The following is a 26,674-nucleotide window of genomic DNA, read 5'->3' on the forward strand; positions in this document are numbered from 1 at the left end:
ACTAAGATCCACTAGTTCTTGCCATGTGTTTTTGCTCTTGGTATGGACACCATTCACTAGAATAATAAGGGGCATATCAGCAAGAGCCGGCAAGAGAGGATAATTATCGCCGGCTATCGCTGGATTTTATCGCTGAGATAGCGCGCTATCAGCGACGCATATCTCAAAAGCGATAAAAATTCCAGAATTAGCTGCACATCGTGCGATTTTCGCTGGAAATCCAGCAATAATCGCACTGTGAAAGGCGATACGTTGCTAATAGGGCAGGGCAGACTTAGCCATTATATTCACCTTCCATTGGATATAATGGCTAAGTCAGATTGTAAGCAGGCGTAAAGAAACCTACGTTAAGCGCGGTTAGCGCTACTTTTATAATCGCTAAGCAGGTCAGCGATTACCTTGTTAATTGGAGAAAAGTCGGTTAGTGACATTCTCCACATTAGTTTGGAAGGGTACGCCCACTTTGCATCTCATTGGCGATGCAAAGGTGGGCGTTAGGGAAATTGGCACTGAGGCATGGAACACGCGTTAGCGTGTCCATGCTGATAGTGCAATAAAATTATCGCCGCTTTTCGCCCGAAAACGGACGCTAAAGCGGCGATAATTTTATCGCGGGCCTTGATGTTATGCCCCCAAGTGCTTCTTCAAAATCTCTCTGCACCCCTACAGTTTCAATATTTTGCTTGAATTCTAATGGAAACTACACAACTCTACCTTTAAGACCTTTCTGTAACTCTGTTGGAGGTAACTTCCCTGTCTTTGGCTCCATACAAACAATAGCTAGGAATGGATATGTATATTGTATGAAAATTGATTCACAAACATTTAAATATTGACGTTCTTGGGGGATTAGAACTAATTTTAACTTGTTCTGGACTGCTTTAGCTGGCACTTTATTATACACCAACTCATCATAACAGTACTTATATATTATTTGCTGTGTGGAACAATCAAATTGTTCCTCTACAAATAAATAAGCTGCAAATTGAAGCCACTTATCTCTGTTCTTTTCTTTAGTTTTTGAAGACAGAAAAACATAGCAAGTCTGACTTGTGTAGTAAGTGTGTCAACAACATATACAAACAAAGTACGGTTTCTCTGAACAAACTGTGTTAAACCTTGTAATATGTTCTTGAAAATTGTCAACAGTAATAGCTGTACCCTGTTACACAACACTTGCAGATACAAAGTCCTCATTTTATCTACATTCCTGAAGAAACAAAACTGAACATATTCACAGACTTTTTCTTCCTCTGCTACTGTACCATGCAAAAGAGTGTTATTCATTTCTCCTAAACACCAAGCAGGAGTTTTGACATAGTAAAGTTTCCTAGCTAAAGTTCGCATTTTTGAGTGATATTTAGCTAACATTCTGAAATGATGAAAGCTGCTTGTGCACACTTTCTTTGATAGACATACTAGTGAATGTCCCTCTAAATTAGTATAGTTCCTTACTTTGCATAGAACTAATCCTTGCAAAATCCCTATTTACTGTTTCAGACTTTTGCATGGAAAGTTATGTAGGATGCTTCTCAGTATATCAGTAGATTCCTGCTGAATACAGTTCCATGAATATATAGGGACTTGTCTATGCCTTCCCTGCACCTCATTCAGCTATCACTTCTTCAACATTCCTAGCTACCATCACCTCTTTTGAAATAGGACCACCATCCTTTATCTAAAAAAATCTGCATGAACTAATATTCTCTTGGAAGTAGCTTTCTTCATTAAAGAAAGGCTCAGTACTAGAGGCATGTCTCCGTTCACCTCTGTAAACTTTGAAAAAGTTACTTCTATTGACAAATCTTTTCTTTTGGCTTCTTCTCCTCATAGACAAAACTATTTTATTCAGTGTCCTCATTCTGTTTATAATCAAAATAAATAGCTTCCCCTTGAGAGAAAAGGCTTTATCAACTATAGTCTCAACACATTCCTGTGGCCCACTGCTCCTCTTTTTCTTTTTTTACTTCTTCATAGTTCATATTAGATTCTGAAACTATGGAACATTCTAACTCTGATTTCCTTAAACTGCATCTGTCTTCGGTTAAATACTCTGCTTTGTTGGATGGACCATTTTTTTGTCTTCATATCATGTACTTTTTCTCCTTTCTTAGTTGACCTCAAATTTTGTTTTTTATTTACTTGACGTCACTGAGTTTCCAGTTGTCCACAAACTATTTTAAAAAATGTCTTGGTTCTCTTACCAGTAGCTCTTTTCTCTTTCACCACTTTCTCTGCATTTTGCCCTTTTTGTTTGTCAGTTGTAAGAAGATAGGGGCATATCAGCAAAGGCCGGCGATAATTATCGCTCAGCGCCCTTAGCGTGAGAATAATTATCGCTGTCCAACTCTGAATTTTATCGCGGAGATAGCATGCTATCAGCGACGCTTATCTCCAAAGTGATAAAATTCAGAGCGCAAGGTGCCAATTGTGAGATTATCGCTGGAAATACAGCGATAATCCCACAAGGTTTGGCGATAGCTTGCTGATAGGGATAGACATACTTAGCCATGATATCCACCTTACATAGGATATCATGGCTAAGTAAAAAAAATACAAGACGTAAAAAAGCAGCGTTAACCGCGGTTAGCGCTGCTTTTTTTATCGCTAACAGGGTTAGCGATATCCTTGATAATAGGAGAAATGTCGCTTAGCGACATTTCTCCTATTATTTTACTCTGGTACGCCCCCTTTGCATCTCATTAGAGATGCAAGGGGAAGCGTAGAGTAAAAGGGTGTTAACATGCAAATTTGCATGTTAGCACCCTGTTGTTGATAGGGCGCTAGTTTTATCTCTCCGTTTTTGGCTTTTAAAGCCAAAAAAGCAGAGATAAAGCCCCTGTTGATATGCCCCTTAGTGAGTTTTGGGGTATGTAACTCTATCTGCAACTGTCTCTGTTACTGCTGGATACGTAATTGCTATGTGGGTGTGTCAGTGAATGTGTAAGTCCCTCTGTCGCTGCCTGACTGGGTGTGTAAGTGCCTGTATGTATTTGTCAATAGGTATAGACATAGCACTATGAGTGGGAATCTGTGGGCCCGATTCACAGAACTAACTTAAGACAAAATCCTAAACTACTACCATTTTCGTATACACAGAAGGCACTTACTCAAATCAAATCAAATCAAACCAAGCTTTATTCGATTTTGAGAATTAAAATCATAAAAGCAAACATATTAATAAAAACAGCAGCTAAAAATAGAAGCATTGGTTACATATGAGATACATCGTTATACTGTAAATACAGAACGTGTAAAAGATGATAAAAATATATTCATAAAATACATCTGATCCAAAAAAGGGAAGATTTCATGAACAGGTAATGTCGCCCTGACTGATTCCAACCTGTATCGAATTTGAAGATTTAATTATTTACACATTTTCTAGCTCGTAACACGCCCTTTAAAAAACCCAACACTGAACCAATGCAATAACAGTTTTCCAGCTTCTGTAAATACATAAGTGCAGGGCGGCATTGCCTCCATCCACCTTGTTTTAAAAAGGGAATCAACCATCTGCGCCTTTCATTAATATAAAATTTACAAAATAAAATAACATGTATAGTAGATTGCGGTGAAATGTTGTCACATGGGCAGCAGCAAAGTTCCCTCGACCAATCATTAGTTTTAGGGTGGGTGGTTAGGCGATAAAAAGACCCAAATCTAAATCTGGATAGCAAATATCTGTCATACCCTCCTGCAACCCATGCTAGATATGGTTGGGTCTCGCATGTTACAGTAATAATTTGGTGATTAATCACCGTGATTTTATTCAATTCTTGGGCTAGCCTGACTTCTTCTAAGTGAGTCATGCAAGTTTTTTTGAGGTCCTTTCGATTAAAAGAATTCATATTTTCAGGTAAAAAATAAAAGTCTGGGCGACCAATATCATGCATGAACTTTTTAACATACTTGAGCGTGTCATGTATTACACAGTCGAAAGCGGCTGTGAGGTCGACAAAAGCCAGGTAGAGTTTCCCTGGCTTTGCCTGTGTATATTTACCAATTAATATACTAAGATTCAGGATCTGCTCATTAGTACCTAACCCAGCTCTAAAACCATATTGCACATTGCTTAAAATGTCGTTTTCTTCTGCCCATGCTTGTAAATGATCTAGGACAATTCTACCGGCGATCTTCATTAGGGAGTCCAGCAGGGATATTGGGCGGTAGCAGGCGGGGTTCCCTCGCTCACCCTTTTTAAAAATGGGAACTATGATCGATTCTGACCAAGTCTCAATAAAGCCTTTTTCGCAACAGGCTTGTAGGACCCTTGTCAGGATGGGACCCCACACCTCAAGGTTTGATTTATAGAGGTCTATAGGTATCCCATCTGGGCCCGCGGCCTTGCCTCCACTACTGGCCTTCACTGCCGCGTTAACGTCCTGAAGTGAAATGTGAAGGTTGACAGGCCTGAATTTTTGTTTCCCTCTAGCAATATCTTGTTCCTCGTCAGTGGACACCCCGTCACCCTTTATTGAATACACATTGGAGAAAAACTCTAGCCAGGTTCTCTCATCGATTGCCACCTCCATAGTTGGTTCTTCCAAGTTTTTAACTAAAAATGGGGCGTTCACAGCCGACCAAAATTTGGAGCTGTCTTTACTCTCGGCAGCCTCGCAAAGATTTCTCCAAGCATTGTCTTTAAATTTGTTCACCCTGGATTTTCTTGCGGCATTATACAATTTCCTGCAGGCCCTAATCTCACTGCTGTCTCTTTCGGGTCTATGCAGAGCTTTCTTCAGGTTTGAATAACATCTGGTGCAATCCTGGTCGAACCATCCCTTCCTGGGATTACCTGTACCTCTGCATTCCCTGGACAATGTGCTTTTCCAACCTCGGTGATACAGTCAAAAGCTTTTAGGACATCGTGATGTGACGGGTTATCTCTTAGACATGTTGTAATTGGATCTATTGCCTTGGAAACTATTTCTTTATTGAGCTCTGCAGGGTCCCGGCTAGCCCATCGTATGGCATAGCCGTTCTTCCTGCCCAACTCGATGTTCTGTAACCATGCCATACTGGTACATAATTTTCGAGATGCACTGTTAGCGACGGCTATGTTCACACTGATGGCCAAATGATCACTCATGGTATTTTGATGAATTTTGTAACCTTTCACATAATTAGCGTAATGATTGGGGATAAGAATAAAATCAATAATTGATTTGGCACCTCTACCAATGAATGTATGGCCAAAATCCACCTTAGGCGTGCATAAGCAGTTAGAGAAGCCAAAGTCGTATTTAAACGTGAGCTCATTTAAGAGCTCACCTTTGGCTGTGTGCTGAAAGTGAGCTGGAGGATCGTTCTTATTCAGAGTTAGGCCACATTTGCCCGAATCTATAAGTGGGCACAAGCTAGTATTGAAGTCACCACCCCAAATGGGGATTAAGGTTATGTCGCCTCTTAATTTTAGGTTGTTAATATCCCTACTAAGCTTTTCTAATACAGACCCCAACTGATCCTTTTCCACATTATTATAGAAATTAATCAGAACCAAAACAGTAAACAAATCCATGTGAATTAAGACGATTTGATAAAACATTTCTGCGCACACCATCTCTAAATTACGTACCCCCAACAGGTTAGACACATATACACAAAGCCCCCCTTTTGGTCTGCCGAAAGGTGATCGAATTGCAGGAGTGTGGTATGTTTTAAAGCCATTAATGTGGACTCCGCCGATTACCCAGGTCTCTTGTAGGCATAAGATATTAAAATTACTGACAAAGTCCAGCCAGGCGGGGTCATTCACTTTTTGCTTTAGGCCTGCCACATTCCAAAAGCAAATGCTACAAATCCCGGCCTGATGGTCGATAAAATCCACGGTAGTCCCCAAAGTGATATTTTTACTAACTTGGGTGCTGCCTTCATCGTCCACTTGTTCCGGCACAAACTGGTCCTGTGAAGTTGGTGCACCCCATATAGTGCTGGTAGAAGGGGAAGGCACCCTCAGGGGTTGTAAACTTTTAATTGGTGGTCATTCATTCTCATCTAGGGTAGATAAAGGGGCAAATCTATTTGAGACAACTAAATTGTGGTAAGGGCCCTCCTTATTCCAAAAATGCAAGCCTTGGTTTTCAACTGGATTTTTAAATGGCAAGCGGTAAAAAAAGTCCAACTGGCGGACTTGGATGCTAGTGTTAGTAAGGTTCAGATGTTGGAATCTTGACAAGATTTCATTAACAAGGGCTGGTGAACCTACCGATAGTACTATACAGTCTCCTTTATAAGGTTTACTGTTAGTTCCAACTCAGTCCACTCTCCTCACCATCTTAAATTCCCCGAAGAGTGCGTTTGTTAAACCAGTCCTGTTGCCAACCAATTTAGGGTTTTATTTCTTAAGGCAGGCCAGGTTTCGTTTGTTGCCGGATCCAATTTGGGTACATTGGCTAAGATGATAGTATATGGTGTTGCAGCCGGGGGGAGATTAAGTGTTTGGGCTCTATTAACCGCCATCTTATTAATATCTTCTCCCCCCTTGCGTCTATCAAGGGGTTTATAGCCTGCCCTACCCGTCTCATTATGCCTGGAAGGTTTGCCATCTACTAAGGGACTGGTAGTAGTAGTCATGGGGCCATGATTAGATGAGTCCAGACGACCATTTTGCCCCAAAGCTGCTAGTGCGCCCGTGTCGGGCCGCGCGGCAGTTCCGCTCGAGCCCTCCCACTCTACTCGATCGTAACCACCTGTTGGCCTCTGGGGCGCCATACCTGCCCCTTGGACAGCAGAAGATTGGACCGCGAGCAATTTATCTAAGCATTTTTCCATTTTCTCTATCCTAGTTGAAAAAGTGTTTAATGATTTTGTGACAAATTCCTTTAAATCTTTAATGATTATGATTAGATTGGCCGATTCGCATGTGGAATCGCTACACGTCTTTTCCCCTTCACTGCACTTGGTATGCCCAAGTACTTTTGTGCATTATGTTTAACATTTTTTTGTTTCCCCTGGCACTTTTTTGGTTGAATCCTAGTTTGTCTAGGGGTAGAAATGGGGTGCGGGTGGATCACTATCACATCCTCGTTAGGAATGTTATTTGATGGCTTTGAAATTAGTGGGGTTAGGTGAGACAAGGGGGTCACAAACTACTGTTCCTACTAGGACAGCGTCGTTATTATCCTGGATGGACCCATTAGTCTGTTGAGCGTGATTAGGGGTACCAGGGAGATCGCTCGTTCCCGCCCCTTTGTCCCTTGACCTGTTACTAACCGTGTTCCTCAGTTGGAGTGATAAAGGGTCTGCTGTATCATTATTTAGTGTCTCTTCCACTGAGTTGATCTGTCTTTCGATGTCCCCAACGGTCCCAGTTAAATAATTTAATAGGGTCATATTGACCTTCCTGTGTTTGCTGGGTATTTTAGGTGAATGGTTTACTGTCTGTTCTCTTTTCCCCATTACAAACGTTTTAGGTCGCAAACATAGGACAGATAAAACACTCGAACAACACTGTGGGAGCACAAATGCCAATAAATTTTTACCCCAGAAACCACTCGCCCCAAATGCAGAGCTAAAGCTGTGCGGATATGCCCCTATATAGGGGAAGGTCCGAGGATGTTAACAACGGGGAAGCGAGTTGTGCTAGATAGCGAAAGGGTCCGACCTAACCAAGGAAGTACACAATCAAATATAATGAAGAAAGGCTACAGGCTCACAATAAGGGCCGCAAGGATGGTCACAGTACCTTTGTGTGCAGTCCAGGAATTAGCACAGGAGGCCGGAGGTTAAGGGACTGGCCCTGCCCTGGCTCGTACTGGCGATGACGGGCAAGGACGGGCCCACCCTTGGCCCGGGCGCGGCACGCGCGCGTCCCGCGCCGCGAGGTTTGTCGGCGCTTTTTAGCGCGATTCAGGTTGTTGCCGCCTCCCACCTGGAAGCGGAGCCTCTTGGGCGACTGAGTCCAGTAAAGTGCAGGTGCCTGAAGGAATCTGAGCGCGTCCCGCGCCGCGAGGTTTGTCGGCGCTTTTTAGCGCGATTCAGGTTGTTGCCGCCTCCCACCTGGAAGCGGAGCCTCTTGGGCGACTGAGTCCAGTAAAGTGCAGGTGCCTGAAGGAATCTGAGGCACTTACTCATTTTGGTATTCACAGAAGACACTTACTCATTTTGGTATTCACAGAAGACACTTACTGACTTCGGTATTCACAGAAGTTAGGAGTCCTAACTTTAGGACTCCCAAATGCCTTCTGTGAATACCGAAAGTCTTAAAATTAGGATTTTTCTCAGTTTAGGAGTCCTAAAGTTAGGACTCCTAACTTTACTACTACTATAGTGAGAAAAATCCTAATTTTAAGACTTTTGGTATTCACAGAAGGCATTTAGGAGTCCTAAAGTTAGGAGTCCTAACTTTACTACTACTAAATTGAGAAAAATCCTAATTTTAAGACTTTCGGTACCCTGCCCCCTTTTCACGTTCGCCACCTTCCTTTTTCACTCTCGCACTGAAAACAAACAAAATGGCGATTCGAACGTTGACTAACATGTAACCACCAATCAGAATTACGCTCGCGCACGTTAGGGTGCTCGCACGGTGCGCGCACGGTACGCGCTTATAGATATTTATATGCTTTTAAATGCTATTTTCCCAGGGACTACTGAACAGATTGACACCAGATCTGCAAAAGCCACTTCCCTGACCTGAGGACTACCTCTCTGCCAAATTTCAAGTAATTCTTTTCAGCCGTTTGGGCTGTACCTTCGACTAAAGGTCCTATGGGAAAATTCATGGGGAAAACGCGTTTTGGGACCCCCCTTTTTTTTCGTCCCCCACTTGATGAATCGCCCCAAGACTTTCAGGGTAGGAGCTGAGCGGAGCGCCCCATTAGTTTTAAAAATTTCGCGAGGATTCGTCAACCGGCGCCAAAGTTATTCAAAATAGAATTTTCAGATTTCCTATGGAAACACGGTCCTAACTATAACTATCTACTGGCGGCCGCCAGTAGATTATATATATATATATATATATATATATATATATATATATATATATATATTCACTGAAAAAACCATAGGTTTCACACATGTTATAGTTAGCGGAAATTTTACTGATAAAAAACCAATGAAATTCCCCCGTTATAGTTAGTGCAGGCAACTATAACTCACGCGACCGCAATCCTCTGCTGATGCTAATACTGTATTTAGACACTTATTTGCCCATGTCTTCTTCCATACATTTTTAGCTATACATATATTACAAATATTTTTTTTTCATAAAGACACATATGTCATCAGCAGAAGATTGCGGTCGCGTGAGTTATAGTTGCCTGCACTAACTATAACGGGGGAATTTCATTGGTTTTTTATCAGTAAAATTTCCGCTAACTATAACATGTGTGAAACCTATGGTTTTTTCAGTGAATTTGCAAGGTTTTTTAAATGCTAATTCCTAACTATAACGTGTGTGAAACCTATGGTTTTTTCAGTGAATTTGTACGGTTTTTTAAATGCTAAGTTACTTTACGCCATTCGTGGCGTGCGCGCCCACTTAACGCAGTTCGTTCCGTGCGCGCACGGTGCGCTTCGCGCACCGTGCGCGCACAGTGAGCACGCGGTGCGCTTCGCAGTTAGTGCCGTGCACGCACGGTGGGCACGCGGTGCGATGACAAAGCAAGAAAGCACGTCAACAAATCTGTTTCTGCTTTCCTCCGTGACTATGGTATGGGTGCCATTTACCACAACAACTTGCGTTATGACATGCAAGACATTTATAGAGGAGATGGTGTGCACTTCAATGATGAAGGGAACAGAGTCTTCCTCTTGAACCTTAGACTCTGCATCGGTACTTACTTGTAGGTACCACTAAAAAATCATTTCATAAACACAACGGCTCTTTTTAGAGCCCCCTAATATCTAAACACTTAAATCTGATTTTCATTTTTTTTTTTTTTTTTTTTCTACCGTAAGCTTACCGTACGCGTACCCCGTGATTTTTTTTTAAATCAATAAATGGTTTTTTTGTACTTTTCTGTCCTTCTTTGACCCCCTTACAAATGTTAGGGGGTCTGTAACTCTCCTCATTGCCCCCTTTCCTTGTTTTCACTCTTTTTTTTCAGAGTGAAATACACAAAATGGCGGCCGCCGCTTCCTGGTTTCGGCCGATTCGAATGTTTACTAAGATCTAAGAGCCAATCAGAATCGCGCTCGCGCACGCCACCGTACGCTTACCGTAAGCATACGGTAAGCGTACCGTAAGCGGGCTCAGATATATATATTGATTTAAAGGCTATTTTCTCAGAATCTACTGAACAGATTTACACCAAACCTACAAAAGGCACTTCCTTGACCTAGGGACTACCTCTCTGCCAAATTTTGAGTAATTCTGTTCAGCCGTTCGGGCTGTAGCTCGTTCTAAAGGTCCTATGGAAAAATGCATGGGAAAAACGCGTTTTGGGACCCCCCTTTTATCTCAGCCCCTGCTTGACGGATCCCCCCGAGACTTTCAGGGTAGGAGCGGAGCGTAGCGCCCCACCTATTTTGAGAAATTCGCGAGGATTCGTCGACCGGCGCCAAAGTTATTCAAAATAGAATGTTGAGGTTTTCCTATGGAAACGTGGTCCTAACTATAACTACCTACTGGCGACCGCCAGTAGGTAATATACATATATATATATATATATATATATATACATACATACATATATATATATATACACGTATAAATACAATATTATGAAATACGTATGCTCATTTTATAGGAAATTTTAATCACTGAAATCATTTTATTTTCATACGCTGGCATTTTTTTCCTCTTTTATTGTATTCAAATGATTAATACAAAAAGTATTTTATTCATTCATTCATACTCTATGTAGTACTTGGCATAGGGATGAACAAGTGCACAAGTAACTTATTGATACTCAAAAGGACACCCCTCATCTTTTGAGCAAACAGCACTGTGCTTTATGACATACCTACAGTTTATCTCAGAGGTGAGTTATGTATAGTAAAACATAGGTTTTAGACTCCACGAAGAGCTTTTACATGCCAAGTAAAGCTGGTAGTGAGAGTGCACAGACAAGCTCTGCACTAGTAGGCATGGTCCTTGTTTAAATGACTATTTCCCTTAATGGATGAGTAGGTTGTATGTATTTGTCAATAGGTATAGACATAGCACTATGAGTGGGAATCTGTGGGCCCGATTCACAGAACTAACTTAAGACAAAATCCTAAACTACTACCATTTTCGTATACACAGAAGGCACTTACTCAAATCAAATCAAATCAAACCAAGCTTTATTCGATTTTGAGAATTAAAATCATAAAAGCAAACATATTAATAAAAACAGCAGCTAAAAATAGAAGCATTGGTTACATATAAGATACATCGTTATACTGTAAATACAGAACGTGTAAAAGATGATAAAAATATATTCATAAAATACATCTGATCCAAAAATGGGAAGATTTCATGAACAGGTAATGTCGCCCTGACTGATTCCAACCTGTATCGAATTTGAAGATTTAATTATTTACACATTTTCTAGCTCGTAACACGCCCTTTAAAAAACCCAACACTGAACCAATGCAATAACAGTTTTCCAGCTTCTGTAAATACATGAGTGCAGGGCGGCATTGCCTCCATCCACCTTGTTTTAAAAAGGGAATCAACCATCTGCGCCTTTCATTAATATAACATTTACAAAATAAAATAACATGTATAGTAGATTGCGGTGAAATGTTGTCACATGGGCAGCAGCAAAGTTCCCTCGACCAATCATTAGTTTTAGGGTGGGTGGTTAGGCGATAAAAAGACCCAAATCTAAATCTGGATAGCAAATATCTGTCATACCCTCCTGCAACCCATGCTAGATATGGTTGGGTCTCGCATGTTACAGTAATAATTTGGTGATTAATCACCGTGATTTTATTCAATTCTTGAGCTAGCCTGACTTCTTCTAAGTGAGTCATGCAAGTTTTTTTGAGGTCCTTTCGATTAAAAGAATTCATATTTTCAGGTAAAAAATAAAAGTCTGGGCGACCAATATCATGCATGAACTTTTTAACATACTTGAGCCAGGGTATTTTGTCCGCATTATCCAAACTCATAGCGTCCATTATAATGTCCCTATTTAAGCCGGTGCTAACTGAAGTCCAAATTCTGTGCCATAACAAGATTGGTTGGATTTTAATTAAGTCAGAAATATAGACAACTCCAAGCTCGCTGTGGCAGTTAAAAACTGAAGTGCTAGCTGGGACCCCCAAGATATACCTTAAAAACCCGTTTTCAATGTATTGTAATGGAGCACAATCATGGAAGCCCCAAATGGCCGCCCCATAAATGGCTGTGCTGACGCATTTCGCGTGATAAATTTTTAGTAGTATTACGGGCGGCCTTTTCCCCAGTTTTTTCGAGAATTTTTTTAAAGCGGCAATGGACTTCATAAAAAGTAGGCTTCTGGCCTTGACTGCTGCGGTCAATGTGCCGGTTCTGTTAAAAAGGACGCCCAGATAGCTGAACCGGTCAATGCTTTCCACCCTATCTCCACCCGCCTGATAGCTTCTAGCTTTATTAGTGGTCCCCCGCAGGCCATGACAAAACTCTTCTTAGCATTTAACCTCAGGCCCAGCCTATCCATAAAACTCGTATAAAAAGAAAGAGCCCTTTGGAGGCCAACCTGTGTGCGAGCCATGAGCACCGCATCATCGGCGTAAAGGAGGGAGGCTATCGGGCGTGCGTTTACCCTCGGGGGATCCTTGGTGTGTGACACCAAGTCCTGTTCCAGGGCGTTTGTATAGAGTGAGAACAGGAGAGGTGCCAAAACGCAACCTTGCCTGACGCCCCTCGCCACCCTAAAAGATGCAGAACACTCGCCCTTCAGTCCATAACGGACTTTTGCCCTTGCGCCAGAATACAGCTGTCTCAAGAAAAGTATTATCACAGGGTCGACTTTTAACACATTAAGGACTTCCCACAGCTTGTCATGTATTACACAGTCGAAAGCGGCTGTGAGGTCGACAAAAGCCAGGTAGAGTTTCCCTGGCTTTGCCTGTGTATATTTACCAATTAATATACTAAGATTCAGGATCTGCTCATTAGTACCTAACCCTGCTCTAAAACCATATTGCACATTGCTTAAAATGTCATTTTCTTCTGCCCATGCTTGTAAATGATCTAGGACAATTCTACCGGCGATCTTCATTAGGGAGTCCAGCAGGGATATTGGGCGGTAGCAGGCGGGGCTCCCTTGCTCACCCTTTTTAAAAATGGGAACTATGATCGATTCTGACCAAGTCTCAATAAAGCCTTTTTCGCAACAGGCTTGTAGGACCCTTGTCAGGATGGGACCCCACACCTCAAGGTTTGATTTATAGAGGTCTATAGGTATCCCATCTGGGCCCGCGGCCTTGCCACCACTACTGGCCTTCACTGCCGCGTTAACGTCCTGAAGTGAAATGTGAAGGTTGACAGGCCTGAATTTTTGTTTCCCTCTAGCAATATCTTGTTCCTCGTCAGTGGACACCCCGTCACCCTCTATTGAATACACATTGGAGAAAAAATCTAGCCAGGTTCTCTCATCGATTGCCACCTCCATAGTTGGTTCTTCCAAGTTTTTAACTAAAAATGGGGCGTTCACAGCCGACCAAAATTTGGAGCTGTCTTTACTCTCGGCAGCCTCACAAAGATTTCTCCAAGCATTGTCTTTCAATTTGTTCACCCTGGATTTTCTTGCGGCATTATACAATTTCCTGCAGGCCCTAATCTCACTGCTGTCTCTTTCGGGTCTATGCAGAGCTTTCTTTAGGTTTGAATAACATCTGGTGCAATCCTGGTCGAACCATCCCTTCCTGGGATTACCTGTACCTCTGCATTCCCTGGACAATGTGCTTTTCACAACCTCGGTGATACAGTCAAAAGCTTTTAGGACATCGTCATGCGACGGGTTATCACTTAGACATGTTGTAATTGGATCTATTGCCTTGGAAACTATTTCTTTATTGAGCTCTGCAGGGTCCCGGCTAGCCCATCGTATGGCATAGCCGTTCTTCCTGCCCAACTCGATGTTCTGTAACCATGCCATACTGGTACAAAATTTTCGAGATGCACTGTTAGCGACGGCTATGTTCACACTGATGGCCAAATGATCACTCATGGTATTTTGATGAATTTTGTAACCTTTCACATAATAAGCGTAATGATTGGGGATAAGAATAAAATCAATAATTGATTTGGCACCTCTACCAATGAATGTATGGCCAAAATCCACCTTAGGCGTGCATAAGCAGTTAGAGAAGCCAAAGTCGTATTTAAACGTGAGCTCATTTAAGAGCTCACCTTTGGCTGAGTGCTGAAAGTGAGCTGGAGGATCGTTCTTATTCAGAGTTAGGCCACATTTGCCCGAATCTATAAGTGGGCACAAGCTAGTATTGAAGTCACCACCCCAAATGGGGATTAAGGTTATGTCGCCTCTTAATTTTAGGTTGTTAATATCCCTACTAAGCTTTTCTAATACAGACCCCAACTGATCCTTTTCCACATTATTATAGAAATTAATCAGAACCAAAACAGTAAACAAATCCATGTGAATTAAGACGATTTGATAAAACATTTCTGCGCACACCATCTCTAAATTACGTACCCCCAACAGGTTAGACACATATACACAAAGCCCCCCTTTTGGTCTGCCGAAAGGTGATCGAATTGCAGGAGTGTGGTATGTTTTAAAGCCATTAATGTGGATTCCGCCGATTACCCAGGTCTCTTGTAGGCATAAGATATTAAAATTACTGACAAAGTCCAGCCAGGCGGGGTCATTCACTTTTTGCTTTAGGCCTGCCACATTCCAAAAGCAAATGCTACAAATCCCGGCCTGATGGTCGATAAAATCCACGGTAGTCCCCAAAGTGATATTTTTACTAACTTGGGTGCTGCCTTCATCGTCCACTTGTTCCGGCACAAACTGGTCCTGTGAAGTTGGTGCACCCCATATAGTGCTGGTAGAAGGGGAAGGCACCCTCAGGGGTTGTAAACTTTTAATTGGTGGTCATTCATTCTCATCTAAGGTAGATAAAGGGGCAAATCTATTTGAGACAACTAAATTGTGGTAAGGGCCCTCCTTATTCCAAAAATGCAAGCCTTGGTTTTCAACTGGATTTTTAAATGGCAAGCGGTAAAAAAAGTCCAACTGGCGGACTTGGATGCTAGTGTTAGTAAGGTTCAGATGTTGGAATCTTGACAAGATTTCATTAACAAGGGCTGGTGAACCTAACGATAGTACTATACAGTCTCCTTTATAAGGTTTACTGTTAGTTCCAACTCAGTCCACTCTCCTCACCATCTTAAATTCCCCGAAGAGTGCGGTTGTTAAACCAGTCCTGTTTCCCAACCAATTTAGGGTTTTATTTCTTAAGGCAGGCCAGGTTTCGTTTGTTGCCGGATCCAATTTGGGTACATTGGCTAAGATGATAGTATATGGTGTTGCAGCCGGGGGGAGGTTAAGTGTTTGGGCTCTATTAACCGCCATCTTATTAATATCTTCTCCCCCCTTGCGTCTATCAAGGGGTTTATAGCCTGCCCTACCCGTCTCATTATGCCTGGAAGGTTTGCCATCTACTAAGGGACTGGTAGTAGTAGTCATGGGGCCATGATTAGATGAGTCCAGACGACCATTTTGCCCCAAAGCTGCTAGTGCGTCCGTGTCGGGCCGCGCGGCAGTTCCGCTCGAGCCCTCCCACTCTACTCGATCGTAACCACCTGTTGGCCTCTGGGGCGCCATACCTGCCCCTTGGACAGCAGAAGATTGGACCGCGAGCAATTTATCTAAGCATTTTTCCATTTTCTCTATCCTAGTTGAAAAAGTGTTTAATGATTTTGTGACAAATTCCTTTAAATCTTTAATGATTATGATTAGATTGGCCGATTCGCATGTGGAATCGCTACACGTCTTTTCCCCTTCACTGCACTTGGTATGCCCAAGTACTTTTGTGCATTATGTTTAACATTTTTTTGTTTCCCCTGGCACTTTTTTGGTTGAATTCTAGTTTGTCTAGGGGTAGAAATGGGGTGCGGGTGGATCACTATCACATCCTCGTTAGGAATGTTATTTGATGGCTTTGAAATTAGTGGGGTTAGGTGAGACAAGGGGGTCGCAAACTACTGTTCCTACTAGGACAGCGTCGTTATTATCCTGGATGGACCCATTAGTCTGTTGAGCGTGATTAGGGGTACCAGGGAGATCGCTCGTTCCCGCCCCTTTGTCCCTTGACCTGTTACTAACCGTGTTCCTCAGTTGGAGTGATAAAGGGTCTGCTGTATCATTATTTAGTGTCTCTTCCACTGAGTTGATCTGTCTTTCGATGTCCCCAACGGCCCCAGTTAAATAATTTAATAGGGTCATATTGACCTTCCTGTGTTTGCTGGGAATTTTAGGTGAATGGTTTACTGTCTGTTTTCTTTTCCCCATTACAAACGTTTTAGGTCGCAAACATAGGACAGATAAAACACTCGAACAACACTGTTGGAGCACAAATGCCAATAAATTTTTACCCCAGAAACCACTCGCCCCAAATGCAGAGCTAAAGCTGTGCGGATATGCCCCTATATAGGGGAAGGTCCGAGGATGTTAACAACGGGGAAGCGAGTTGTGCTAGATAGCGAAAGGGTCCGACCTAACCAAGGAAGTACACAATCAAATATACTGAAGAAAGGCTACAGGCTCACAATAAGGGCCGCAAGGATGGTCACAGTACCTTTGTGTGCAGTCCAGGAATTAGCACAGGAGGCCGGAGGTTAAGGGACTGGCCCTGCCCTGGCTCGTACTGGCGATGACGGGCAAGGACGGGCCCGCCCTTGGCCCGGGCGCGGATCGCACGCGTCCCGCGCCGCGAGGTTTGTCGGCACTTTTTAGCGCGATTCAGGTTGTTGCCGTCTCCCACCTGGAAGCGGAGCCTCTTGGGCGACTGAGTCCAGTAAAGTGCAGGTGCCTGAAGGAATCTGAGCGCGTCCCGTGCCGCGAGGTTTGTCGGCGCTTTTTAGCGCGATTCAGGTTGTTGCCGCCTCCCACCTGGAAGCGGAGCCTCTTGGGCGACTGAGTCCAGTAAAGTGCAGGTGCCTGAAGGAATCTGAGCGCGTCCCGCGCCGCGAGGTTTGTCGGCGCTTTTTAGCGCGATTCAGGTTGTTGCCGCCTCCCACCTGGAAGCGGAGCCTCTTGGGCGACTGAGTCCAGTAAAGTGCAGGTGCCTGAAGGAATCTGAGGCACTTACACATTTTGGTATTCACAGAAGACACTTACTCATTTTGGTATTCACAGAAGACACTTACTGACTTCGGTATTCACAGAAGTTAGGAGTCCTAACTTTAGGACTCCCAAATGCCTTCTGTGAATACCGAAAGTCTTAAAATTAGGATTTTTCTCAGTTTAGGAGTCCTAAAGTTAGGACTCCTAACTTTACTACTACTATAGTGAGAAAAATCCTAATTTTAAGACTTTTGGTATTCACAGAAGGCATTTAGGAGTCCTAAAGTTAGGAGTCCTAACTTTACTACTACTAAATTGAGAAAAATCCTAATTTTAAGACTTTCGGTACCCTGCCCCCTTTTCACGTTCGCCACCTTCCTTTTTCACTCTCGCACTGAAAACAAACAAAATGGCGGCCGACACTTCCTGATTTCGACCGATTCGAACGTTGACTAACATGTAACCACCAATCAGAATTACGCTCGCGCACGTTAGGGTGCTCGCACGGTGCTCGCACGGTACGCGCTTATAGATATTTATATGCTTTTAAATGCTATTTTCCCAGGAACTACTGAACAGATTGACACCAGATCTGCAAAAGCCACTTCCCTGACCTGAGGACTACCTCTCTGCCAAATTTCAAGTAATTCTGTTCAGCCGTTTGGGCTGTACCTTCGATAAAGGGAGGTGTGACCCGCAATGCCTAAAGGGAGGTGTGACCCGCAATGCCTCTTTCGACCTTCCAGCCTCTGATGATAAAGGGAGGTGTGACCCGCAATGCCTCTTTCGACCTTCCAGCCTCTGATGAAGTGAAGCCATGAAACGCGTAAGGCTGTGGTCGTATGCTTATATAAGGACTGAGATTGAATGTCATGCATACCATTAAAGGCTTTTACGGGGAAAAGCGGAACTGCGTTCGAGTGCTGCTTACTTTGTTGGACACCCCACTGAGCCTTGAATATATATATATATTATATATATATATATATATATATATATATATATATATATATATATATATTCACAGAAAAAACCATAGGTTTCAGGCACGTTATAGTTAGGAATTAGCATTTAAAAAACCTCAGAAATTCACTGAAAAAACCATAGGTTTCAGGGGTGTTATAGTTAGCTGGACTTTTCACTTGTACAAAACCATTGAAATTCCCCCGTTATAGTTAGTTCAGCTAACTATAACTCGCGCGCCCGCAATGCACTGCTGATGACGTCACATATTACATCACTCATGACATGGTCAGTGACATCACTCATGACATCACTGATGACATCTCAAATGACATCACTGATGACATCATCCAGTGAATGTGTGTTTTTCTGAAAATTACATATGTTTTATATATGTATATCTCAAGGTCGATGGAAGAATAAATGGGTATATAAGTGTCTAAATGGATGATTTGTTTTTGAAAAATTGATTGTGTAACTGACTGATTAAGTGTATCATAGTGAATACATGGCTTAGTGAGTAATGTTTAAATATGTAAATATCTGTATCAGTCTCTCACTTTGTGTATAAGTGGCTGCATGGGTTGGTGAGTAGCTACATGGGTGTCTATATAGGTTATTAGTTGGTTTTTTGAGTATCAGTCTGAGTGTCTGCATGGTTCGGTGGGGGGTATTACGTAGTGCATAGGTGCATGAATGAGTGACTCACTGTTTGTATGTGTTGAACACAGCATGTGTGCAGGACTGTATGGGTGGATGAGTGTGTGTATGGGTGTGTTAGTGAGTGAATGACTGTCTCAATAGTGTCTTTATGAGTATCTACATATGTTTTAAACTAGTATATGTGACTATTGGTGTATATATGTGAGTATATGTGAGAGTGAGAGATTGAAAGAGTTCCTGTATGAATAAGTATGTGTTTCTATAAGTGATTGTTTAAAAGACTAAGTATGTGTAAGTTTCCGTAGAAGTAAGTATGGTGGTGTGTGTATAACTGTATATGCAAGTAAATGTATGTTTGATTCTTTATTAGCATGAGTGACTATGTGTGTGAGTAACTCTATGGATGAGTGGCATTGTGTAACAGGATGTATAGGTGTATGAGTACATATGATGTGTGAGTACATGTATGAGTGACTGTATAGGACTGTTGGTGAATGAGTGGATGTGTATGTGGATCTTAGAATTACTGAAGAGGTTGTTGTAACTGGTATTGGTATGTCCATTGTTTTGAAAATTTTAGTCTCAATTTTTGAATGTGTGTATCAAAGGTTATATTAGGGTGAGAGGAGGTCTGCCACTCTATCACAAGGATGATGTCATCAGTGATGTCATCAGTGATGTCATTTGAGATGTCATCAGTGATGTCATGAGTGATGTCACTGACCATGTCATGAGTGATGTAATATGTGACGTCATCAGCAGTGCATTGCGGGCGCGCGAGTTATAGTTAGCTGAACTAACTATAACGGGGGAATTTCAATGGTTTTGTACAAGTGAAAAGTCCAGCTAACTATAACACCCCTGAAACCTATGGTTTTTTCAGTGAATTTCTGAGGTTTTTTAAATGCTAATTCCTAACTATAACGTGCCTGAAACCTATGGTTTTTTCTGTGAATTTCAAAGGTTTTTTAAATGCTAATTTCTAACTATGCCTACAGAGATAGGACATGTGAAGAAAGAAGAAAAAATGCACAGAAAGAAACAAAAGAAGTGCAGAAAGAAGCAACAGAAGTCCTCAAATACGAAGATAAGTGCAGGAAGAAGGATAACGTGCAGAAAGAACAAAAAGAAGAGCAGAAAGAAGCCTTGTTACAAAATCATCCTGTACCCTCAACTTTTTCAGACGGATACTGGTGGTAACTGAGTCTGACTAACCAGTCCTAGAGCCAGTGCTATGTTAAAAGACACTTAGAATACAGTGAAAACACCTACATACACTAGGGAACATTATGCGTTGGGGTCCCCCTGTGATTAGCATGACCTCCTCTGTAAGCCCCTAGTGTATAATAGGGCATGGGGATTAAAACTACCTCTTAAAACAGGCCACAGGGCGTTTTTGCACACGTTAACTCAGGCCCCGTCCCCTCCTTTCACCATTGTGTAAACACGCCCTGTGTCCGTTTTTAGTTGGGAGATTAAGTTCATTTGAGTCCTGAGGGTCCCTAGGGTCCAACTAGCCCACTAGGTACCTCCAGTAAGTACCACAGAGCTGCATTGCAGAAAGGTGTAAAAAGTGGCACGGCCTGGACCACCTCTCTGCAATGCAGCTCAGTGGCGCTTACTGGAAGCACTTGGTGGGCTAGTTAGCCCCCAGGGGCCCTCAGTATTGAAGGGAAATTATATCCCCAATTTAAAACGTGCCATGGTGCGTGTTTGCACACGTCACCTCAGGCCCCGTCCCCTCCCTTCACCACTGTGTAAACGCGCCCTGTGGCTGTTCTAAGTTGAGAGATTAAGTCCCCTTGAATCCTAAGGGTCCCTAGGGTCACACTAGACCACTAGGTACCTCCAGTAAGCGCCACAGAGCTGCGTTGCAGAGAGGTGTAAAAAGGGGCTTGGCCTCAGAACACCTGTCTGCAGCGCAGCTCCCTGGCGCATACTGGAGATGCCTGTTGGGGGCGCGTTTGCAGAGTGCTGCATGGAGGGGGCATGGCCTCCGGCACGATGCCAGTCTTTTATTTATTTTATTTTTTTAAGAAGGGGGGCTGTGTGGTTCCCCTTCTTATTCTAATTTATTGGCCCTGATGACCCCATCCCCCAGGGCCTGTCTCCTAATTATATTTTTTTGACCCCAATCCCCAGGGCCGGCCACTGTTTTTTATTATTTTTAAAAAATATATATTTATAGACACACCTAGGACATGCTGGACAAACCGTACATACCTATCACCATGACGATTTGCGTGATATTCATTAAAAGGCGACTATGCATGCAATTAATCCACGTGGAATGTATTTACACCACTAGTGAAGCTCTGACATGTCTGATGCTCTACCGTGCCTAATCCCGGTAGACACCCTTGTCGTTTATTTATACAAACATGGGTAGCTATTGACGGGCACATTTAATACACATGCACACCAAGCCATTCAAAGGGGATTCGACAAAAATTCGACCAAAACTATGCAAGAAACCCCCCTCACAGTTAATAAAACACACATCCACTGCCGGATGTGTAATACTTTTTATTTTACTCTCTGGAAAGGGGACGAACATCACTTGCGAGTCACAGCGCGCTCCTGACAGAGCCCAATGCTGTGTTACACCCACCATTGCCTGCCGAGTGCCACACACCTCTGTATTGTATTCCACTAGCTAGTGCATATGCTATGACACTCTCTAGCCCATGTGCACTGTAACACCACCCCGTGAAAATGTCATGCAACACTTGTCTTCGCACGGGTTATATTGCCCCATCTAACGTGCCTTCCTCGATGCCTATGTTATAACGCACAGTGCTATGCCATACATATTACAATTTGGGATCCATATCTTTGTCACAGTGCATATGCAACGTTACACTCCCCAGCACATATTTTATATTACAACTTTAGAGACTAGTTAGGTTACACAACACTGCCCTGTGCATATTACACTCCAAGGCGCATATCGCATAGCACACGCTAGTGCCTGTGCTATCTCGCGCTCTCCAATGAATCTGTCATTGCGCACAATGTATTGCATATTATATTTCACGCCTGGTTCATCTTATATCACACTTTTTGGTGCATAGTTTATACCATACACTATATCTAGTTTTCATTTTCAATCGTGCTCTCAGGACTATGTTCTATATAACACTGTGTTCACCTACCCTTTTCACGGGCATTACATTTTGCGATAGGGGGTGGAGGGTCAGGGGGTGTTTTTGCCAAGTGAGCCCGGAGTCACAGTCACTAACGTCTTCTTCTTCCTGAATAAAAGTGAGATTATGCTGCATACTTGTTCATATTTTAAGTAGTTTGCACAGACAAAATGTTTTAAAAACAATAAAGTTTCTAATACCCGCCTTCTCTGAACAGTTAGCTTGCTGCCCCATCCCCCTCCTCCCTATCCTCTGTTGTGTGAATCCATGGACTAGCCTCCTCCCTCCTGCCATGCATGGTCTGATGTGCTGCCACTGCCCTCAATTTAGTATGATGTACCAGTCCACTCCTCCTGCCCTCCATTGCCCAATTCTATGCCCCATCATTGACCTCCTGCTTAAACTCTGTGCTTAGCTTGCTGCCCCTATTCTCCTTCCCCCTGCCCTCCGATGTCTTTGTGCATGCCCCTGCTCCATCCTTTTTGCCCACCATGTCCCATGGACCTGCCACTCCTATCTACTCTGAGTGTTCTGTTGAGCTGCCACTCCCCTCCCACCTGCCTAGCATTGTCAGATGACTGTAACCTGTCCCTGCCACCTCCACCCTGCCTGTCCACATGCCATGCCTCTATCCTCTTCCTCCTGTCCTACATGGTCCATTGTACTGCCACACCCTTCTGCCCTCCCTGGTCTGTTGTGCTGCAACTGCTCCTCCTGCCTGCCCCGTGTGGTCTGTTGTGAGGCCCCTTCCCCTGAACTTTCTTGTCTGTGCACAGGTCCTGACCCTCCCTTCTATCCTCCATCGTCCTTTGTGCATGCCCCTGCACCCTCCTTCTTGCCCATCATAGCAATTGTGCTGCCACTAACCCTCCCACTTGCCATGCATGGTCTTCTGTGCTGCCATGGCCCCTCCCACCTTCCCTGTGTGGTCAGTTAGCTGCCCCTGACCCCCTCCCACCTTCCCTCCATGGTCTGTGTGTATGCCATCACAGTCTCACTGTTGCTCTTCATGGTGTGTCTTGCTTCTAGTGCCCATCCTGCCTGACCTCCATGGCCATCTTGCTGCTCCTGCCCTGCCCCCTTGCCCCCAGCCCTCTGTTTACATGTGCAGACCCCTACTCCCTCCCTCCTGGCTTGTCTGTTCCATTGTAATGCCCCTGATCCGTCCCTCCTGCCCTTTATGGTCTGTTATGCTGCAGCCTTCTCTCCTGTCTGTCCATTATGGTCAGCTAGCTACCATTGCCTCTTGCCCCTCTGTTCTCTGTTGTCCATGTGCATGGTCCTGTCCCCTCCCTCTTGCTTTCTATGGATTGTTGTGCTGCACTCCCGTCCTGCATGCCCTGTGTGGTGTATTGTGCTGCTGCAAACCCTGATGCCTGCCCTGCAGGGTCAGTTTGGTGCACCTCTCCATGTCTCTCCTGTCCTCTGTTATCCAAGTCCATGTCCCTATCCCATTTCCTTCCATGATCCAATGTACCATACTTGCGAACATTTTGAACTTGGTAAGAGGGAGATTTTGAAAAAAAACTGGGGTATTGATTTTCCCCTTTGAGTTACATTGAAAAAGAGGATATTGTAGCCAGGAGACAGATCAAATAAAGCCCATTTGAGCTTAAAAACATTGGACGTTTCCTGGCTGAATCGGGTCTGTTGGCATGTATGGTTGTACTACCATTGCCTCTTCCTTCTGCCCACAATGGTCTATTACATTGCCACAGCCTTGAAGGAGGGTAGATTTTGTATCACAGGGGGCCCCTGGCCCGTTCTGTCCACACCTGAAGTATGAGACCCTTGTCCTTGCCCTGCCAGCCGCATTTGTAGGCCGTATTAAATTGACCAGCGGGTCCTGTGTTGCTATATAATTATCCTGAGACATCCTTACCACTCAGCCAGCATAAAACCCCTGTGTAGGCCCTTCTGTTCAATATGTAGGCCTCTTTGTTAAATTGACCATAGCTCTGCAATTTTAGTGTATAGCAGTCTGAAGGCAGGTCTGCGAGGCCTTCTGCTCCAAACTAGTAGCCCCCACCCTACCCGAGTGCTCCGTGCTCGGTATCAAAGTTCAACATCCCCCTGAAGCTGTCGACATACAGTAGGCTGCATCCTGGACTGGTACTTGCTTCCTGGGCAGGTTTCCCGCTTTTAAGGAAGTGGCAACCGCAGAGCGTCAAGTTAGGAGAGCTGAGGAGATTTTATACATGAATATATTGAATTCCTGTACAATACCCATTATTTTCTGCTTGCTCTATGGAACTTACGATAAGCGATTGGCCTGAGAGACTGACCTTTTCACCCAGTCCATTGTCAGCATTAAGTGGGTAAATGACGAAATGTCTGGTAAAATCTGCAGACGAAGCTTTTGGGTAGCATACGTAGGTAGATGTAGCGTGCAAAGGAGCCCACAAAATGATATAAAAAGGGAGCACCCACAGATATCGACGGACAACCTCGCCGTCTGTATGTAGGTTAACAGGCTGTGCAGGTTTTCCCCAAGAACTGGGAGCTCTTGTCTTCCTTTGCTTAAAATGTCTTGCTCGGCTTTGCTTGAAGTATCTTATTCTATTTTACCTATATGAAATGTCATGTTATGTTTAACCATTGTTCTCTTTACTTTTGCATTTAAAAGATGTTGTATTGTAATTGCAGGAATGCTTGCTCTAAGAGTAAATGTGAGTGTCCCAGGGTAACATTTTCCTTGGTGTAACTTGTTTCTCATGATGCATTTATAGATGTGTTTTCTCTCTCTCTCTGTCAGTCCATTAATTGAGATACAGAGAATATCATGACAGCTGTATGATTATCTGGATTCTGTATTTTGTACTTTAGGTCTCTATTCTGCGGTTTCTTTGAAGTTGCATCTTCTCATTAAACTGCCATTGTATTCTGCCTCCAATTCCATGTCTCATATGTCTGTTTTCTTCATTTTTGGAGCAAGCGTTCCTAGGCACCCCGGCTCAAATTAAGATGCCCCTTTTGTCCCTGACTCACTCTCCTGCTCAGTTCTGTGGTGGCTCCCGGGGCTCTGGGGACCGCCCCTAGCTTCCTTGACCCGTAATAGATCTTCCCTCCAACAGCCTCTCTTGCAAGTCCTGTATTGTTGGTTTGTTGCCCCTGTCCCCCTTTCCACTGCCCTCCATAGTCTGTTGTGCTTCCACGGCCCTTCCTGCCTGCTCAGTGTGGTTCAATTGTTGCCTTTGCACCCTCCTACCTGCCTTCAATTTTCAGAGTCCGTGCCCCTGGCCTCTGCCTCTCAACAGTATCCTAATGAACAACTAGATTGCTAACATTCTATATTTATTACAAAAGTGTGGAGCGCCTGACATCATCTTGATGTAATCAAAACTGTAATACCTAGAGCATTCCTTTAGAAATTACATATATGAGAGGGTCTTATTGGCATCAAAATTATGGTTAGTGCTCTAAAAGACTAAAATAAGGACATATTTTCTGAGTTTTCAAATAGCGACAAAGCACTTTTAAATTATTTGTTATCTTTATGTTTTTTTATCTAGTTGACAACTTGATTAAATGTTGCACTTAGGGGAGAGGATGTGGTGTTACTTCCAGAACTGCAGACTTTGCAACTGGGGAACCAGGTTGAAGTTTCTGCTTCAGCTCGACATTCTGTGATTCTGGTCAAATCACTTAGTCTCCCCATGTCTACAACCAAAATGAATTTGTTCTTGTGTGATGTAACCAATGCTCATGTAAAGCACTCCAATACCTGACAAGTCTGCACTATATAACACTGCAAAAACACAAAATAATAAGTGTTTTGCACACTTCTGTCATTGGGCTATATTTGGGCTATATCTGGGTGATTTTGGGCTACATTTGGGCTCTTTTGTCTCCGGTGGCCATCTTGGGAGATTTATTTGTTATGAAGTTTCCTAATTTCCTCATGTACTGCAGTCTCCTCAGTCGGAAATGCTTTCAGTTTTTTACTTTGATTCCATCATGAAGGTATTCAGATATGTCACACATTTGCCATGAATTCTGAATGTTAGCACTCTAGTTGCTCATTAGATCACTGTAGTAAAACTACTGCTCACCATGGAAGTCTGCTCCTGGTATTAAAAGTGCATGTTTCAGTCTGCATGTCAGAATTTTTTAATGAAATAGAAGAGGATTTGAGAAGTCACTCAAAATGTGCCCTCATTTTCTTTCTTCAGCATTAATCATAATTTCTATGGCAAAATGAACCCCCTCATTGTGTTCCTTTTTAAATTAAATGTTTTAAGTGTTACCAGTTTATTCCAATCAAGATGGCTTCAGGTGTGCCATACTTTTGTCATAATGAAGACAGTAAGTGCTCTAGTTGTTTTTATGGACATTCTGTCATTGGGCTATACTTGGGCTACATCTGGGTGATATTTGGGCTACATTTGGGCTCTTTTGTCTCTGGTGGCCATCTTGGGAGACTTATTTGTTATGAAGTTTCCTAATTTCCTCATTTACTGCAGTCTCCTCAGTAGGAAATACTTTCAGTTTTTTACTTTGATTCCATCAAGAAGGCATTCAAATGTGTCACACATTTGCCATAAAATCAGAATGTTAGCACTCGTTTTGCTCATTAGATCACTGTAGTAAAGCTACTGCTCACCAGGGAAAACTGCTGCTGGTATTGAAAGTGCATGTTTCAGTCTGCATGCCAGGATTTGAGAAGTCACTCAAAATGTGCCCTAATTTTTCTTTATGCAGCACTAATCATACTTTTTATGGAAAAAT

At 43.1% G+C, this 26,674-nt stretch overlaps 1 protein-coding gene across 9 annotated transcripts in view; it reads left to right on the plus strand.

Moving 5' to 3' along the window:
- Positions 1-26,674, plus strand: part of LOC146866400 (vitamin D-binding protein-like) — a 666,911-nt gene that overhangs the window by 93,272 nt on the left and 546,965 nt on the right. The gene's annotated exons all lie outside the window — the stretch shown is intronic.

This window comes from Triturus cristatus, chromosome 2_1, assembly GCF_964204655.1.
Source record: "Triturus cristatus chromosome 2_1, aTriCri1.1, whole genome shotgun sequence".
Classification (NCBI taxonomy): Eukaryota; Metazoa; Chordata; class Amphibia; order Caudata; family Salamandridae; genus Triturus; species Triturus cristatus.